The sequence below is a fragment of the Passer domesticus genome, chromosome 9 (genome assembly GCF_036417665.1).
Source record: "Passer domesticus isolate bPasDom1 chromosome 9, bPasDom1.hap1, whole genome shotgun sequence".
In the NCBI taxonomy this organism is placed as follows: domain Eukaryota; kingdom Metazoa; phylum Chordata; class Aves; order Passeriformes; family Passeridae; genus Passer; species Passer domesticus.
In genome coordinates, this window is record NC_087482.1 from 2026397 (window position 1) to 2045232 (window position 18836).

Sequence of the window (18836 nt, forward strand, 5' to 3'; positions counted from 1 at the left end):
GAGCTCTTGTCACATTGACACTGATTATTCTGTCAAGAAAGGCACACGGAGGAATAACCTCCAGCATCCTCCAGGAATTTCAAGCCATTTTCCAGCAGGGCTTCAAAAAAATCCAAGTCATGATTCCAGTCTAGAAGGGAGCAGAGATCAGAATGATCTCAGTGGCATTCTGGGATCCCCTTCTGCCACAGAGAACTGGGCACTGCCAGGGGGTCGGCTAAGGCCGTGGGAGCCAGATGTGAATTGACATGCCCATAGTTGCACAGGGGCCTGGGGAGCTCTGGGCTGGCTCCTGGTCACTCTCCACACTCTTTCCCTGCCCTCAGCAACATCCCTGGGAGGGGTGGCTGGAGTAGCCCAGGGCCCCGGGGCTCTCTCCCTCACACACAGAGGAAATCCTCCCTAAAGCACGGGGGCAAACTGCAGCAGGCAGTGCCACCGCTATCCCTCCATCCCTCCCTCTGTCCCTCCTGCCCTCCTTCTGTGGGGAAACCCCCCAGATCCCAAGGGCAAACAGCCAGGCCCTCTCAGGACACACTGGAGCCTTGCTCTCCCCCTCTGTCCTTTCCCCACCGTGGGCACCCTGTGCAGTCACTGCCAGGTTTCAGGACGTGTCTCCCATGGAGGGACCCCAGCAGGACTGCTCAGTGCCCTGAGCCTGCTCGGGATAATTCCCCTGGGCTGTGCTGCTCTAGTCCAGGCTGTGCCCGCGCTGCCAAGCAGCAGAGAGGGCAGCTCAAGCCTCAGCAGGGCTCAGGCCCAGAGGCACAGCAATTACCTCCTGTGCCTGTGCCTGGCATCGCCTCTCTTCCTGCAGCAGAGGCTGGCACAGAACCACTGCTTCCTCCGGCAAATGCTTCCTTCTGCACAGGCTCAAAATCCAATTCTGGAGAAAGGAAAGGCACAGCTGGATCAGGTGGAGTTGTTTCCATTTGGGAGGTGACATCCTCAGGAGGCAATAATTATCAAAAAAATTTATAAGGATCAGGAAAGGTCCACGGTCTTGGGTCTGGGCCAGAGCACTTCCTCCTCCAAATAGCTGTGTCTCCTGATCTGCTCAGAGACTGGGAAATCGCAGGAGATCTCAGGCCCATGGTGCAGTTTGGGCTGCCTGTCAGCTGATGCCCAATGCCTTCCTACAGAGGCTGGGCAGAAGCTGCAGCCAGGCCAGACTGGGAAACAGCCCTGCAGGGCGTGAAAGCAGCAGCGGGGCAGCGAGGCTGCCATGGATCCCTTCCTGCTGTGCCGGGCATGGAGTGTCCAGATGTGCTGCCAAAGCCCCCGGCTGCTGAGTCCCAGGGGAAGCATGAGGGAAATGCACCCACCTTGTCTTCTCTGCAGACATTCCTTCAGCATTTGCCACATGATTTCAAATGGGTTCTGGAATTTCTTGTCTGCCATGCCTTTGGTCTCTTCTGGTGGAGGACCTTAAGAGAAAGTAGTTCCATTTCCAAGGAATGGATCCTACAAAAGCAGGGCTCAGCCTGTGGGGTCAGCAGGGACACACTACTCACCCCTGCCATGGGAGCTGGGCTTGAGTGCAGCATCCAAGGTAGGAGCTGGAGAAGTCCTCCCTGGAGACACATCTGTAACACAACAGCCACAGAAGCTTCTGTCACCTGGTTCCTGCCCGCTTGTCTACAATTCTTCCTTGGTGGCACGCTGAGAACATACCTGCAGGAGGCTCCAAGGGCTTCAAAACTTTATTCATCCAAGCTGACGGAGAAGCCTTCCCAGCAACCTCATCTAGAACGGAGCACAGATGAGAACATTTCCCAGGGTGTGCTGGGATCCACTTCTACCACAGGGAACTGTGCAGTGCCAGGGGGCCGGGTAAGGCCATGGGAGCCAGATGTGAATAGACATGGCCAAAGGTGCCCAGGGGCCTGGGGAGCTCTGGGCTGGCTGCTGGCCACTCTCCACACTCTTTCCCTGCCCTCAGCAACATCCCTGGGAGGGACGGCTGAAGCAGCGCAGGGCCCTGTGGCTCTCTCTTCACATACAAAAGAAATCCTCACAAAAGCCCAGGGGAAAACTTGAGCAGGCAGTGCCACAGCTATCCTTCCATCCCTCCCTCTGTCCCTCCTGCCCTCTTTCTGCGGCGACAGCTCCCAGATCCCAAGGGCAAACAGCCAGGCCCTCTCAGGACACACTGGAGCCTTGCTCTCCCCCTCTGTCCTTTCCCCACCGTGGGCACCCCGTGCAGTCACTGCCAGGTTTCAGGACATGTCTCCCCCAGAGGGACCACAGCAGGACTGCTCAGTGCCCTGAGCCTGCTCGGGATAATTCCCCTGGGCTGTGCCGCTCTAGTCCAGGCTGTGCCCGCACTGCCAAGCAGCAGAGAGGGCAGCTCAAGCCTCAGCAGGGCTCAGGCCCAGCGGCACAGCAATTACCTCCTGTGCCTGTGCCTGGCATGGCCTCCCTTCCTGCAGCAGAGGCTGGCACAGAACCACTGCTTCCTCCTGGAAGTGCTTCCTTCTGCACAGGCTCTCCTTTCATTTCTGGAGAATGGAAAAGAGACAGCTGGATCAGATGGAAACATTCCTGACTGGCAATGGGGATGGGGACAATTTCAGGAGGCATCACTTGTGAAAGGAATGGATAAGGATTAGAAAACACCCAGGATTTTGGGACAACCCAAGGCTGCTTCCTTCCCCAAACAGCCCCAACATCTGATCTGCCTGGACACCAGGAAATTGCAGGGGATCTGAGGGTGGGCATGGACTATGGTGCAATTGGGGCTGTCTGACAGCTGATGCCAAATGCCTTCCTGCAGAGGCTGGGCAGAAGCTGCAGCCAGGCCAGGCTGGGAAACAGCCCTGCAGGGTGTGAAAGCAGCAGCGGGGCAGCGAGGCTGCCAGGGATCCCTTCCCGCTGTGCCGGGCATGGCGTGTCCAGATGTGCAGCCAAAGCCCCCGGCTGCTGAGTCCCAGGGGAAGCATGAGGGAAATGCACCCACCTTGCCTTCTCTGCAGACATTCCTTCAGCATTTGCCACATGACTTCTAATGGGTCCTGGAATTTCTTGCCTGCCAGGCCTTTGGTCTCTCCTGTCGTAGGACCTTAAGAGAAAGTAGTTTCATTTCCCAGGAATGGATCCCACAAAAGCAGGGCTCAGCCTGTGGGGTCAGCAGGGACACACTGCTCACCCCTGTGATGGGAGCTGGGCTTGAGTGCAGCATCCAAGGTAGGAGTTGGTGAGGTCGTCCCTGCAGACACATCTGTAACAAAACAGCCACAGAAGCTTCTGTCACCTGGTTCTTACCAGTCAGTCAAACATTACGCCTTGGTGGCACAGTGAGAACATACCTGCAGAATGCTCAGAGGGCTTCACAACTTCAGAGCGCCAGGCTAATGGAGAATCCTTCCCAGCCTCCCAGTCTGGAAGCAAGCCAAGATGAGAACTGTTTCCATTGTGTGCCAGGGCTGGCTCTGGCCCTGGGCTGGCAGCAGGGCTCCCGCTCGGGGCTGCTCCTGTGCCTTGGGCCTCTGGGCACTCAGGGCCAGCTCCGCAGCAGCTGCAGCGCCAGGGATGTTGCTGCACCAGTCCCGTTTCCCCGGGGCTCTGAACCAGCTCCAGAGGCCTGGAAGCCGAGGCGCCTCCAGCTTTGGCTGCTGCCGGGATGGGCAAGGGCAGGCCCTGGGGGAAGAGCTGCTGCCACACAGCCCCGGCCAGGGCTGAGCCTGGCACAGCAATTACCTGCTGTGCCTGTGCCCGTGTCTGGAATCGCCTTCCTTCCTGCAACAGGGGCTGGCACCAAAGATGGAGTGCTTCCTTCAAGAAATACCACCTTCCACTGAAGCACTATGTCCAGCTCTTGAGAAAGGAAGGGAGACAGCTGCATCAGATGGGGCTGTTTCCCACTTGGGCGGTGGTAATATTTGTGAAATTTACGGAGCAGGAAAATGGCCAGATTACAGTGGCATGATGAGAGCACTTCCACCTCCTAACAGACACCCTTTTCCTAATCTGCAGGGCTGGATATTGTGGGGGATCTCAGGGTGTGTTCCAGTTTGGGCTGCCTGTCAGCTGATGCCAAACGCCTTCCTACAGAGGCTGGGCAGAAGCTGCAGCCAGGCCAGACTGGGAAACAGCCCTGCAGGGCGTGAAAGCAGCAGCGGGGCAGCGAGGCTGCCATGGATCCCTTCCCGCTGTGCCGGGCACGGCGTGTCCAGATGTGCAGCCAAAGCCCCCGGCTGCTGAGTCCCAGGGGAAGCATGAGGGAAATGCACCCACCTTGTCTTGTCTGCAGGGGTTCCTTCAGCTCTTGCCTCATCTGTTTGGATGGTTCCAGGGATATCTTATCTGTTGTATCTTGGATTTTCCCTGTTGGAGTACCAAAAAAAAAATATTTCCATTTCCCTGGAATGGATCCTACAAAAGCAAGGCTCAGCCTGTGGGGTCAGCAGGGACACACTACTCACTCCTGTGATGGGAGCTGGGCTTGAGTGCAACATCCAAGGAAGGAGCTGGAGAAGTCTTCCCTGTAGACACATCTGTAACACAACAGCCACAGAAGCTTCTGTCACCTGGTTCCTGCCCACTTGTCTACAATTCTTCCTTGGTGGCACGCTGACAACATACCTGCAGGAGGCTCCAAGGGCTTCAAAACTTTATTCATCCAAGCTGATGGAGAAGCCCTCCCAGACACCTCATCTAGAATGGAGCACAGATGAGAACATTTTCCAGGGTGTGCTGGGATCCCCTTCTGCCACAGAGAACTGGACACTGCAAGGGGGTCGGGTAAGGCCGTGGGAGCCAGATGTGAATAGACATGGCCAAAGGTGCACAGGGGCCTGGGGAGCTCTGGGCTGGCTCCTGGTCACTCTCCACACTCTTTCCCTGCCCTCAGCAACATCCCAGGGAGAGGTGGCTGGAGCAGCGCAGGGCCCCGGGGTTCTCTCCCTCAGACACAGGGGAAATGCTCTCTAAAACCCCGGGGAAAACTGCAGCAGGCAGTGACACAGGTATCCATCCCTCCCTCCCTCTGTCCCTCCTGCCCTCCTTCTGCGGCGACAGCTCCCAGGTCCCAAGGGCAAACAGCCAGGCCCTCTCAGGACACACTGGAGCCTTGCTCTCCCCCTCTGTCCTTTCCCCACTGTGGGCATCCCGTGCAGTTACTGCCAGGTTTCAGGACATGTCTCCCCCAGAGGGACCCCAGCAGGACTGCTCAGTGCCCGAGTGCCCTGAGCCTGCTCGGGATAATTCCCCTGGGCTGTGCCGCTCTAGTCCAGGCTGTGCCCGCACTGCCAAGCAGCAGAGAGGGCAGCTCAAGCCTCAGCAGGGCTCAGGCCCAGAGGCACAGCAATTACCTCCTGTGCCTGTGCCTGGCATGGCCTCCCTTCCTTCAGCAGAGGCTGGCACGGAACCACTGCTTCCTCCGGGAAATGCTTCCATCTGCACAGGCTCTCCTTTCATTTCTGGAGAATGAAAAAAAGACAGCTGGATCAGATGGAAACATTCCTCATTGGGAATGGGCCATGGATCCCATCCCGCTGTGCCGGGAACCATGCGTTCAGATGTGCAGCCAAAGCCCCCGGCTGCTGAGTCCCAGGGGAAGCATGAGGCAAATGCACCCACCTTGTCCTCCCTGCAGCATTTTCTTCAGCACTTGCCTCATCTGTTTGGATGGTTCCAGGGATATCTTCTCTGTTGTGTCTTGCATCTTCCTCTTCGGAGGAACTTAGAGAAAAATATTTCCATTTCCCAGGAATGCATCCCACAAAAGCAGGGCTCAACTTGTGGGGTCAGCAGGGACACACTACTCACCCCTGCCATGGGGGCTGGTCTTGTTGGCAATAACCACCAAAGGACGTATGAATCTCCTCCCTGCAGACACACCTGTAACTCAACAGCCACAGAAGCTTCTGCCATCTCTGCTGATCTGCACGGGCACCACTGATCCACAGGAGCGGTGAGGGGATCGTGCAGGGCGCGGGCACACACGTGCATGGTTCTGTGCTGGCACCTGCAGCGCTGCCTCCCTGGCCCAGCTTTGGGCTCTGAGCTGGCAGCTCTCCCAGGGGAAAGGCCTTGACCTACCCTCAGCATCTCCCAGAGCCTCAGTCCTGGATGTGGGGCCTTCACCGACAGGTTCAGCTGCAAAGAAAGGCAGGACAGAAGAGCTCCTGTGGCACTGCAGGAGATCCTCAGGCTGCCCACAAGGCTCAGCCCCAGGGCAGAGCTCTGGGCCCAGCCTCTTCCCTCTCTGCTCTTCTCAGTGACTGCACAGAGCACACGAAAGGACACACTGGCATTGCACACGGGAGGAAGATTGAAAGCTAAATGCTCCTTCCTCCCAATGACAGTGATCCTGTGGGAGCCCTCAGGGCTCCAGAAGGGAACAGGGCAAGGTTTCCAGATTCTTTCAACCTTAAGATTATGTTAAGGGAAATGGTTTGTAAGTGATCTTTTGTTGCATTAACCCTGATTATTCACTCAGGAAAGACAGAATGAAAACTTGCCTCCAGCATCCTCCAGGAACTTCAAACCATGCTTCATCAGGACTTCCTGAAAACCCATGTCACGATTCCAGTCTAGAAGGGAGCAGAGATCAGAACCATTTCCATGGTGTGCTGGGATCCCCTTCTGCCACAGGAGACTGGGCAATGCAGGGGTGTTGGGTAAGGCTGTGGGAGCCAGATGTGAATGGAGATGGCCAAAGCTGCACAGGGGCCTGGGGAGCACTGCGCTGGCTCCTGGTCACTCTCCAACCTCTTTGCAGGCCCTTTGCAACATCTCTGGAGGGGTGGCTGGAGTAGCCTAGGGCCCGTGGGGTCTCTCTCCCTCCCACAGAGGAAACTCTCCCTAAAGCCCTGGGCAAAACCATCCCCAGCGCTTCCCAGGGAGCAGGGAGTGCTGTCCCAGGAAAGGGCAGCCAGGCTGCCGGCTCACCTGCTCGCCACGCTTGCAGTGGAGCAGCCTTGGCAGCCCTGGCAGGCAGGGCCACGGCCAGGAGCAGCAGGAGTAGGAGGCGCAGAGCAAGGGCCATGCTGCCTTGTCCTCCGCCAGTCCCGCAACTCTTGCTGCCACCGCTGTCCCGACACCGCTGTCCCAACGTCAGCACCGCTGCTGCCACCGCCGCTGCTGCCGCAACAGTTGTGCTCAGGAACTGACTGCTGGCTCCCTGTGCTGCTGTGCAACCACGGGGCTCTGGCACCTCTGTGACCTCAGGGCCTGCTGAGAGCTCAGCCTGCTGTGACCCCAGAGCCCTGCTGTGACCTCATGGCCTCAGCTGTACCCCCAGAGTGTGCGCCCGTCTGCATGAATGGACTGCCCTGACTGTAAATGTTTTGCTTCATCAAAGGGCCATTGCTCAGCAAAACCTTTCTTTTGCCTGCTGACATTGCTGGTCAGGCTGCATCCCTCAAGATGCTCTTGATTGTTGCAGTTCAAATTTATTTTATTGATTCCATTTCAAGTCTTGTTTAAGGGCTCTGTTGTGCCCCCATGTTTTTCCTGAGTTGGTTCACCTGTGGGTTTTACCCTCCCTCCAAACTGTCCCTCGTGCCCTTCCCCACCCCTTGTTCCAGCTCTTTCCCTGCCTCTCAAGGCAACCCAGCCCCTTGGTTCCCCAACCTTTGGCCAATCCCTGACTGCAACTCCCCTTTGGAATTCCCCTACTCCTGGGAGCCCCATTGGCCCTTGTGACCCATCCTCTCCACCCTCCTACCCCAATTGGCCCCAGACACTTGATGTAATCCCCTCACTCCTCTCCTGAGCATTCCCTATTGGTTCATTGTTTGCATCCACGCCATGACTTGTATGTGTACAAAACCCCTTGGGCAGTACAGCTAGGGGCTTCTCATCCTGTTCTCTTCGCCTGGACTAAGCTGTTCCTTGCGGAACCTGAAGACGGGACGCCTCCTCCTTTCTCCTGTGCCTCGTCCCTGTCGTGACTTGTGTCTGGCACTGGAGAGCAAGTGGCACTAAAGGCTCTGCCTCTGGTAAATGCCCATAGCGAGGCAGTTCCCGACTCCTGCCGTAGTGCCGGAGTTGTAAGAGCTAGCCCAGGTTCCAGCACTCACTTCACTAATGTACCGAATGCCCCTTCTTCAGTGCCTGCTCTGGTGCTCTGCCAGCTCACACAGCAGAGTGAGATTCACATACTGCAGCCCAGAGGTAGGTTGTTGCAACATTGAAATGGGTGTGGTTGGCAGGATGGCTGGGCATAAATCACTACAGAACTAAAGCAAATGTGTGCACTGTCCCAGGCTGGACTTGAATAGGCACAGGAATTGTGGAAAGATGAGGACAAGATAGCAGAGAACAATGGAAACACCAGCTGAAATGGAGGACATGCTAAAGGAGTTATTTGTGCACATTTGGGGGTATATTTTCCTTGGGTGCAAAGCAAAATCAAAATCTTCTAAATGCCCAAAAGATGAGAACTGTGTGTGGTAAATAGATATGATTCATGCTGACAAAATTGAAACAGTAATCAATATTGATAATTAATATTTGGAAATAAAAAACCAGTTAAAGGAGTCATGCCAAGCAAGAAAGGGAGAGGAGGGGTCCACCCCCAACCTTCTCCTGCAGATGTTCAGAACAGGAGGAAGCAAGAGATAACTATGACTAAATTTCGTTGGAAGAGAGGAGAATTTGGTTGGACACCAGGCAAATGTTGATTATATGAGATTCACTGCTTTAATGTTAGAACACAGTATTGGCTTATACTGTAGCAGCTTGGTGCGCATGTGTAATCCAAAAGGTGAACTACAGGACATGGAGGAAGAGGAGAGGCCTTCCTCAAAGAAGATCCCCAAAGAGTGGTACAACTTACTTAAAGAAGTGTGGAGCATGCGTGGGGAAGGTGATGATGAGGGCAGTGATACAAGTGTGACGAATCGAAAATGGGAGGAGATGGTAATGACATACAGCATAAAAAGGGGAATTTGGGCTTGACACGCTAGTACGTGAGGTGACGGGGGTCCAAAAGCCCTGCACCCGTACCCCACGCATACCCCGCGAGGTTATTTTTGCTTATACGCTATTATCAGAAACAAATTATTCATAATTTAAAGCAAATTATATTGTCAATATTTTGAGTGTATTCAATTGTATATATATTAAGCTACATAATTAAAATTGCTGTTACATTTCATTTTGTTTGGGTTTGTTCTTTCGGTTTTTTTGATTGGATAATTGGGCAAATATAACATGTGGAATGTCTTCCACAGCAGAGTGTCAGACCTCTGGATCTTTTTAAACAATTTTATCAAGGTGGAGCTGTGGCGGCTTCAGCTGGTGCCTCTGGGGGACCTTGAACAAAGAACCCCTGAGCTTTTCTACCCTCCCAGGTGAAGTGTGATAATCTCAGGTCTTCCGGCTGTGTCCGAGTGCCGGGCCACTGGCTGGCACCACAGGTCCCCAGACCCTCTGCTGAGGCATCCCTCTCCTACAGTCAAGTTTAGTCTGTCACATTTGGCTTTTCTCTCTGATCCACCACCAGGACCAAAGATCACACGGTCCTGAGGATGTAAAAATGCCTGTTCCTTCTGGAACATTGCTGTTGTGTGACAGCCCTGCAGGCAGAGCGGGCAGCTGTAGGGATACTGACTCGTTTCCCTGGTCCCAGCCGTGCTGCATCCATCGAGCTGCTGGGTGTTGGTGCTCGCTGGGACGCGGCCCGGCCCGGCACCACGGGAGTTAGGAAGGGTCTTGAAGGAATCCCCACGCGTTAAAGCAGACGATTTAGCCTGGGATTTTAAGTTGTTTCTCAGTTAACCTTGTAAAAGGCCAAAACAAGTCTCCTATGAATTCTGTCCCTGTCAAGTTCAGTTCTGCCCCGAAATCCCCTCAGCATTCTCAGGGCAGTGGCAGGAGCCGGGTGCTGGCCCAGAGCCCCGCTGGCCGGGGAGAGCACGGCCCAGAGCGAGCCCCTGCTGCCCGGGATGGCCACAGGCCCGGGGGAGCCGGGCGGGCAACGCCAGGGCCCTGTCCAGGGCTCCTGGGGCTCCTCTGGCATCTGTTCTGTCCCCTCGGGCGCTGAGCGGTGCCCGTCCTGCAGGGCTGTCTGTGCCCGGCCCCAAAAGAGGCAGGGCCGGGGCTGTGGCCCCTGGGCTGGCGGTGCCGCCTGCCCGGCGCTCAGCACCGCCCGTGCCGTGCCGATGCAGCGTGACCCGGCGGGGCAGCTCCGCCTCGGCGCCTCGCCACTGCCATCCCGGCACGGCGGCTGGCCCTGGGCCGCGGCAGCCCCGAGCCGCATGGGCCCGGGAGGGACTGCCGGAGGTCCCCGTCCCCTGCGTGCCTCAACAGACACTCCAGCCCCACTGCGTGCAGCAGGAGGGACACAAAGCACCTGCACGCTTACGAGAGTCCACAGCCCTTTCTACATGTGAAATGAGACCCCAGAACCCCGACATGTGCCTCAGGAGAGATCCCAGCACCCTGCACACCTTGGGAGAGATCCCAAACCCTCTGCATGCCTCACACAGGATTCCAAATCCCTTGCATGACTTGAAGTGGACCCCAGTGTCCTCCATGACTCAGAGGAAACCTAAAATATCCCTGGGTGTGCCGCAAGGGACCCCAGCCCCTCGTGCACCTTAGGGGGACTCCAAAGCCCCCACGTGCCTTACAGGGAAGTCCAGGCCAGCTACGCCGAGTGTTTTGACCTGGAAATCAAGCCTGGTTGCACCTGGGTTGTTGTGTCTCTGGGGCTGCTCACCAGCCCTGTTGAACCCCAAGGCCACACAGACCTTCCCTTCCCTTCCCTTCCCTTCCCTTCCCTTCCCTTCCCTTCCCTTCCCTTCCCTTCCCTTCCCTTCCCTTCCCTTCCCTTCCCTTCCCTTCCCTTCCCTTCCCTTCCCTTCCCTTCCCTTCCCTTCCCTTCCCTTCCCTTCCCTTCCCTTCCCTTCCCTTCCCTTCCCTTCCCTTCCCTTCCCTTCCCTTCCTTCTGGCCCTGGCTGAGAGCAGCAGACCCTGTGCAGCACCCTGCATTGGTGATGGCCCATCAATTAGGTCCTATCAAGTGTGTGTTAATTAGGGAGGAGCTTTGTTTTGCCTGCTGACATTGCTGGTCAGGCTGTGTCCCTGGAGATACTCTTGATGGCTTCCCTCTTTTCCTGGGCATGGCACTGGAGGAGGTGTGGGCCCAGATGATCCCACGGAAGGAAATGTCCCTCAGCCCAGGGACGCTCAGCATGGGCTGCCCCATCCCCTCGGGGCCCCACCGCTGGTCACAGTGAAGCCATCTGCAGAATAAATAGACTCCACTGTCGCCCTGGTTTTTAATGTTCTTCTAAGCCTTCTGATGTTTACATTCTTGTAGCAAACTTTCCCAAAAACTTTATGTAAATAACTTATTGTTTTGCATTCTTTTCTGCAGAGGAGAAATTTGATGGACTGTTGGTTTGTCCAGTGTCATTGGAGAGGTGGCACTTTCACCCTCCAATCCACTCTCACTTTTGGAAATCTGTAAATGTTGGAGTCAGAAATTCAACTGCCTTCTTTTTTACCTTGGAGAGATGCGTGTCTGCGTTGTTTTATTTCATGTCCTATAGCGGCACTCCACAACCTGATGTAGTTGTGAAGTGGGTATGCGTGTCAGGGCCTGGCACAAGCGAGATGGCTCTCGTGAAAACTTGTGCCCCGAGCCCTGGTCCGAGCCACATCTTTGTTCACAAACATGTTCCATATGCAATACCTTACACAATCTCGTCATGCACATTCAACCCCTGGCCCCGCCTGTCCTCCCCTCACATGGCGATGAGATCCACGCCCTTCTGGGCACGCGTTGTTTCCTGTGGTGGTCACACTGGGGTCTTTGGTGGTCTCTGAGGTCGAAGGCTGTGGTCTTCCTCATGACTGAACTTTTGAACTTTTCTCCTTTGTGCATGCACTGTGGTCCCCTGGTGCTTATCTGAGTAGGTCTGTTGGTTTGGATCAGCTTGGAGACAGAGGAGCTCCTTAGTCTAGGCTACCTGCATTCCCTGGTCTTCTCCTGGTGTTATGAGTAAAACAGTTATCTGTAGCTATGATATTTTATTAAAAATCCTTTCCTGGGATTTTTCCCCTCATGAGGAGCTGAGGGCCTCAGGAAAGAAATGTAAACAATAACTGTCTGCTGCTGTGGAATGCAACAGGTGCATCTTCCATTGGTCCATGTGGATTGTTTTCACTTGATGACCAATCACAGCCAACTGTGTTGAGCCTGTGAGCGGCCCAAAACCTCCATTTCAACAGCAGCCCCGGCCTGGCTTCTGCCTGCCCACACCGTGGGCATCCACAGCTCCTCCTGGGCATGGAGCTCAGTCAGTGCTGGTGCTGGGTGGGCTTTGCTGCTGCTGCCACCTGGACACTGGGGTGACCGCTTGTCCTGGGTTGCAGTGTAAAGATGTATTCTAATGCCATCCTCAAGAGCTGCTGAAACCAGGAAGGGCATTGTTTCTTCCTCATCTCCTGTTAATGGGCCCATCAATGTCTTGCCACATGACTCAGAGATAAATCCCTCCCAGAGCCATTTCTGTTTCATGGCTAATCAAGGACCCACAGCATGAGGCAGAATGATATCAGCCCACTGTGAGATGCTCTGCCCATGGGGGAGGAGCTAAGCATCCCCAGCTGGATATAATCTGGGTTTTGGGACACAACAAGCAGTCTTTCCACTGGATTCCCAGAGGAACCGCCGCCCTTACCCACTGCTTTTCCAGAGGATGAGAGCTACCAGATTGTTTCTACAGGATCACCACTTCCACAAGGCCATTTCATCTGGACTGCTACCACCACCCTAACTAGCAGGGTGTCAGGCTGTATTCTGAGCCTGTCAGTGGTTTTTCTTTTGTATTATTGCATGTATTTTGGTTTTTTTTTCCCTTTTCCTAATAAATTGTATTTCTAACTTGGAGTCTCTCACTGGTTTTGCTTTCAAACCACAACACAGGTCCTTCTCTTTATTTCAACAGAGGAATGGGCCATTGCCTACTCTGCAAGCGGGGGGGGGGGAGGGTGGGGTGTCACCTTCAGTGCTGCTTAGAGGGCAAGGCCAGGGGGCTCAGGGGCAGAGGAAGGGATGTGTTGGTCTCAGGAGGGGCTGGAAGGTGCTGGGCTGGTCCTGGGGTCCCTAGAGGAACTCGGGTTGGCTGGGATGGGACAGACGGAGAGAAAAAAAGGAATGAAGGCAGCTTGGGAAGGCCCATGGGGAGAGCAGGTGGCAGTGGGATCTACGGGGCAATAAGAGGCTTCCTCGTAGTTGGTTGTTCTGGGGTCCTCTTCACAGAACACTTGAGAGGGCTGTCCAGGCCGTTCCTGCTGCTGGAGGAGCTGCTCACGCTGTCGGTGTGAGGTGCAGCCACCGTCTTCCAACTCCTGTCCCGAGGTGCTCCTGTGCAGAGAGGAGGTGGCTGAGGCCCCAGCTGCCAGTGGCGCACAGGGACCCTCGTGCACAGCAGGGCCCAGAGCTGGCAAGGCTCCCCAGCATGGCTGGAGCTGCTGGCACAGCTGGGCCCAGCTGGACAGCTGCCCCTCAAGGCCCCGGCCAGCAGGGCACGGCTCTGGGCAGGGTCCCTGGCCAGGAGCGGGCCCCAGAGCGCCACTGCCTTTCAAGGGCAATCTCGGCCCTGCTCTTTCTCCTCCCCACCTCCCTCTGCCTCTGCCCTGTGCCCCTGGGGCTGCTCTTGGCCAGGCAGCCTCAGTGGGAGCCAGCTCTGGCTGCAGCCCCAGCGGGGCCCCCAGGACAAGGCCCAGCAATTGAGAGGCCAATGGAAGCACTGGGCAGCAGCAGAACCCTCAGCAGAGTTATTTGGACAATCATGGACTGGCCACAAACCCACTGCAGTCTCAATGGGAGTGTTCCTTGACAACGTTAGTCTTTCAAAAGAAGCTGTTTGTGGGGGAGAGCAACAAAACACTCACTGTTTTCTGTTCCAGGAATACCTGATTCCAAAGCAGCACAACATGAAGACAAGCTCCAAACAAAGGACGCCTGGCAGTAACCCCAGCCAGCAGCCGGTTCCCTGACAGAAACCCCTTCCGAGGCCATCCTGGGCATTGGGAACAGGTCTTGTGGTGCCGGCTGCATCTGTGGGAGCAATGGGGAGCGTGAGCCCGTGCTGTGCTGCACTGCTGAGCTGGCAGCACGGTGGATACGGGCAGGACGTTCTCTGTTTCCCCCAGAGCTGGGGCCTGCAGGCACCTTGCCGGCCCTTGGCACAGGCTGTGCCAGCCAACAAAGCCCAGCAGGCCGGGAGGAGAGCCCGGGGGCAGCGCAGCTGCTTGGGCAGTGGCTGCTGCCAGGGACACGGGCCAAAGCCATCCCTGAGCAGCCACTGCCACCCCTGGCCCTCCCTGCCCCGTGACAGCTCCCCCAGCCCCAGGGGACAGGCTCAGGCCCTGTCAGGACCCAGCGCAGCCCCTGCCCAGTCGGGAGCCAGGGCTGGCTCTGGCCCTGGGCTGGCGGCAGGGCTCCTGCTCGGGGCTGCTCCTGTGCCTTGGGCCTCTGGGCACTCAGGGCCAGCTCCGCAGCAGCTGCAGCGCCAGGGACGTTGCTGCACCAGTCCCGTTTCCCTGGGGCTCTGAACCAGCTCCAGAGGCCTGGAAGCCGAGGCGCCTCCAGCTTTGGCTGCTGCCGGGCCGGGCAAGGGCAGGCCCTGGGGGAAGAGCTGCTGCCACACAGCCCCGGCCAGGGCTGAGCCCGGCACAGCAATTACCTGCTGTGCCTGTGCCCATGTCTGGCATCGCCTTCCTTCCTGCAGCTAGCGCTGCCAGTGAGCCACTGCTTCTCCCTGAGTGTTCCTCCTCCTGCAGAGCCTTTTGGTCCATCACTTGAAAAAGGAAAAAAGGGACAACTGGATCAAATGGAAACATTCCCCACTGGGGAAGTGGCATCTTCATCAGGAAATGCTTGTCAAAGTCACAGATAAAGACCAGGAAAAATCCCAGGTAATTTGGGCTAGGCCAGTGCACTCCCATGAGCAAACAGCTACACCGCCTGATCTTCTCAGAGACTGGGAAATGGCAGGGGATCTCAGGCCCACAGTACAGTTGGGGCACCCTATCAGCTAATGCCAAATTCCATCCTGCAGAGGCTGGGGAGGAATTGCAGCCAGGCCAGAATGGGAAACAGCCCTGCAGGGTGTGAAAGCAGCAGCGGGGCAGCGAGGCTGCCATGGATCCCTTCCTGCTGTGCCGGGCACGGCATGTCCAGATGTGCAGCCAAAGCCCCCGGCTGCTGAGTCCCAGGGGAAGCATGAGGGAAATGCACCCACCTTGTCCTCCGGGTGCTTCCTTCTGTGTTTCTCTCAGGAATTCATCTGCCTCATGAGACATTTTGGCTGCAGTATCTTGGGTCTTCCCTTTTGGAGGACCTTAAGAGGAAGTAGTTCCATTTCCCAGGAATGGGTCCCACAAAAGCGGGGCTCAGCCTGTGGGGTCAGCAGGGACACACTACTCACCCCTGCCATGGGAGCTGGGTTGGGGCCAAGCATCCAGCCCTAGAGCTTGAGAAGTCCTCCCTGCAGACACACCTGTAACTCAACAGCCACAGAAGCTTCTGCCATCTCTGCTGATCTGCACGGGCACCACTGAGCCGCAGCAGCGGTGAGGGGATTGTGCAGGCCGAGGGCACACACATGCATGGTTCTGTGCTGGCACCTGCAGCGCTGCCTCCCTGGCCGAGCTTTGGGCTCTGAGCTGGCAGTTCTCCTAGGGGAAAGGCCTTGACCTACCCTCAGCATCTCACAGAGCCTCAGTCCTGGATGTGGGGCCTTCACCAGCAGGTTCAGCTGCAAAGAAAGGCAGGACAGAAGAGCTCCTGTGGCACTGCAGGAGATCCTCAGGCTGCCCACAAGGCTCAGCCCCGGGGCACAGCCCTGGGCCCGGCCCCTTCCCTCTCTGCTCTTCTCTTTGACTGCACAGAGCACACGGAAGGATACACTGGCACAGTACACGGGAGGAGGACTGAAAGATCAATGCTCCTTCCTCCCACTGACAGCGATCCTGTGGGATCCCTCAGGGATCCAGAAGGGAGCAGGGAAAGATTCTCAGAATCCTTCAGCCCTTACATAATGTTAAGGGAAATGGTTTATAAATGAGCTTTTTTTGCATTGATCCTGATTATTCACTCAGGAAAGGCAGAATGAAAACTTGCCTCCAGCATCCTCCAGGAACTTCAAACCATCCTTCATCAGGACTTCCTGAAAACCCATGTCACGACTCCAGTCTAAAAGGGAGCAGAGATCACAACCATATCTGTGGCATGCTGGGAACCCCTAATGCTACAGGGAAAAGGGCACTGCAAGGGGGTCGGGTAAGGCCATGGGACCCAGATGGGAATGGACATGGCCAAAGCTGCCCAGGGGCCTGGGGAGCTCTGGGCTGGCTCCTGATCACTCTCCACACTCTTTCCCTGCCCTCAGCAACATCCCTGGGAGGGGTGGCTGGAGTAGCCCAGGGCCCCGGGGTTCTCTCCCTCAAACTCACAGAAAATCCTCCCTAAAGCCCTGGGGAAAACTGCAGCAGGCAGTGCCACAGCTATCCATCCCTCCCTCCTACACTCCCTCCTGCCCTACTTCTGCTGAGACAGCTCCAAGATCCCAAGAACAAACAGCCAGGCCCTCTCAGGACACACTGCAGCCTTGCTCTCCCCCTCTGTCCTTTCCCCACCGTGGGCACCCCGTGCAGTCACTGCCAGGTTTCAGGACATGTCTCCCATGGAGGGACCCCAGCAGGACTGCTCAGGACCCGAGTGCCCTGAGCCTGCTCGGGATAATTCCCCTGGTCTGTGCCGCTCTAGTCCAGGCTGTGCCCGCACTGCCAAGCAGCAGAGAGGGCAGCTCAAGCCTCAGCAGGGCTCAGGCCCAGAGGCACAGCAATTACCTCCTGTGCCTGTGCCTGGCATGGCCTCCCTTCCTGCAGCAGAGGCTGGCATGGAACCACTGCTTCCTCTGGGGAGTGCTTCCATCTGCACAGACTCTCCTTTCATTTCTGGAGAATGAAAAAGAGACAGCTGGATCAGATGGAAACATTCCTCACTGGGAATGGGGAAGGTGAGGCATCACTTGTGAAAGGAATGGATAAGGATCAGAAAACACCCAGGATTTTGGGACAACCCAAGGCTGCTTCCTTCCTCAAACAGACCCAACATCTGATCTGCCTGGACATCAGGAAATTGCAGGGGATCTGAGGGTGGGCATGGACTGTCTGTCAGCTGGTGCAATTGGGGCTGTCTGTCAGCTGATGCCAAATGCCTTCCTGCAGAGCCTGGGCAGAAGCTGCAGCCAGGCCAGGCTGGCAAACAGCCCTGCAGGGCGTGAAAGCAGCAGTGGGGCAGCAAGGCTGCCATGGATCCCTTCCCACTGTGCCGGGCACAGCGTGTCCAGATGTGCAGCCAAAGCCCCTGGCTGCTGAGTCCCAGGAACAGCATGAGGGAAATGCACCCACCTTGTCTTCTCTGCAGACATTCCTTCAGCATTTGCCACATGATTTCTAATGGGTCCTGGAATTTCCTGCCTGCCATGTCTTTGGTCTCTCCTGTCAGAGGACCTTAAGAGAAAGTAGTTCCATTTCCCAGCAATGGACCCCACAAAAGCAGGGCTCAGCCTGAGGGGTCAGCAGGGACACACTACTCACCCCTGCCATGGGAGCTGGCCTTTTGTGCAGCATCCAAGGTAGGAGTTGGTGAGGTCGTCCCTGCAGACACGCCTGTAACACAACAGCCACAGAAGCTTCTGTCACCTGGTTCTTACCAGTCAGTCAAACATTACGCCTTGGTGGGACAGTGAGAACATACCTGCAGAATGCTCAGAGGGCTTCACAACTTCACAGCGCCAGGCTAATGGAGAATCCTTCCCAGCATCCCAGTCTGGAAGCAAACCAAGATGAGAACTGTTTCCATTGTGTGCCAGGGCTGGCTCTGGCCCTGGGCTGGCGGCAGGGCTCCCGCTCGGGGCTGCTCCTGTGCCTTGGGCCTCTGGGCACTCAGGGCCAGCTCCGCAGCAGCTGCAGCGCCAGGGACGTTGCTGCACCAGTCCCGTTTCCCCGGGGCTCTGAACCAGCTCCAGAGGCCTGGAAGCCGAGGCGCCTCCAGCTTTGGCTGCTGCCGGGCCGGGCAAGGGCAGGCCCTGGGGGAAGAGCTGCTGCCACACAGCCCCGGCCAGGGCTGAGCCCGGCACAGCAATTACCTGCTGTGCCTGTGCCCCTGTCTGGCTTTGCCTTCCTTCCTGCAGCAGGGGCTGGCACCGAAGATGGAGTGCTTCCTTCAAGAAATGCCACCTTCCACTGAAGCACTATGTCCATCTCTTGACAAAGGAAGGGAGACAGCTGCATCAGATGGGGCTGTTCCCCACTTGGGCGGTGGCATCAGAGGTAATATTTGTGAAATTTATGGAGCAGGAAAATGGCCAGGTTACAGTGGCATGATGAGAGCACTTCCACCTCCAAACAGCCACCCTTTTCCTAATCTGCAGGGCTGGATATAGTGGGGGATCTCAGGGTGTCTTACAGTTTGGGCATGGCCTGTCAGCTGATGCCAAATAACTTCCAACAGAAGCTGGGCAGAAGCTGCAGCCAGGCCAGGCTGGGAAACAGCCCTGCAGGGCGTGAAAGCAGCAGCGGGGCAGCAAGGCTGCCATGGATCCCTTCCCACTGTGCCAGGCACGGCGTGTCCAGATGTGCAGCCAAAGACCCCGGCTGCTGAGTCCCAGGGGAAGCATGAGGGAAATGCACCCACCTTCTCTTGTCGGCAGGGGTTCCTTCAGCTCTTGCCTCATCTGTTTGGATGGTTCCAGGGATATCTTATCTGTTGTATCTTGGATTTTCCCTGTTGGAGTACCTTAGAGAAAAATATTTCCATTTCCCAGGAATGGATCCCAGAAAAGCAGGGCTCAGCCTGTGGG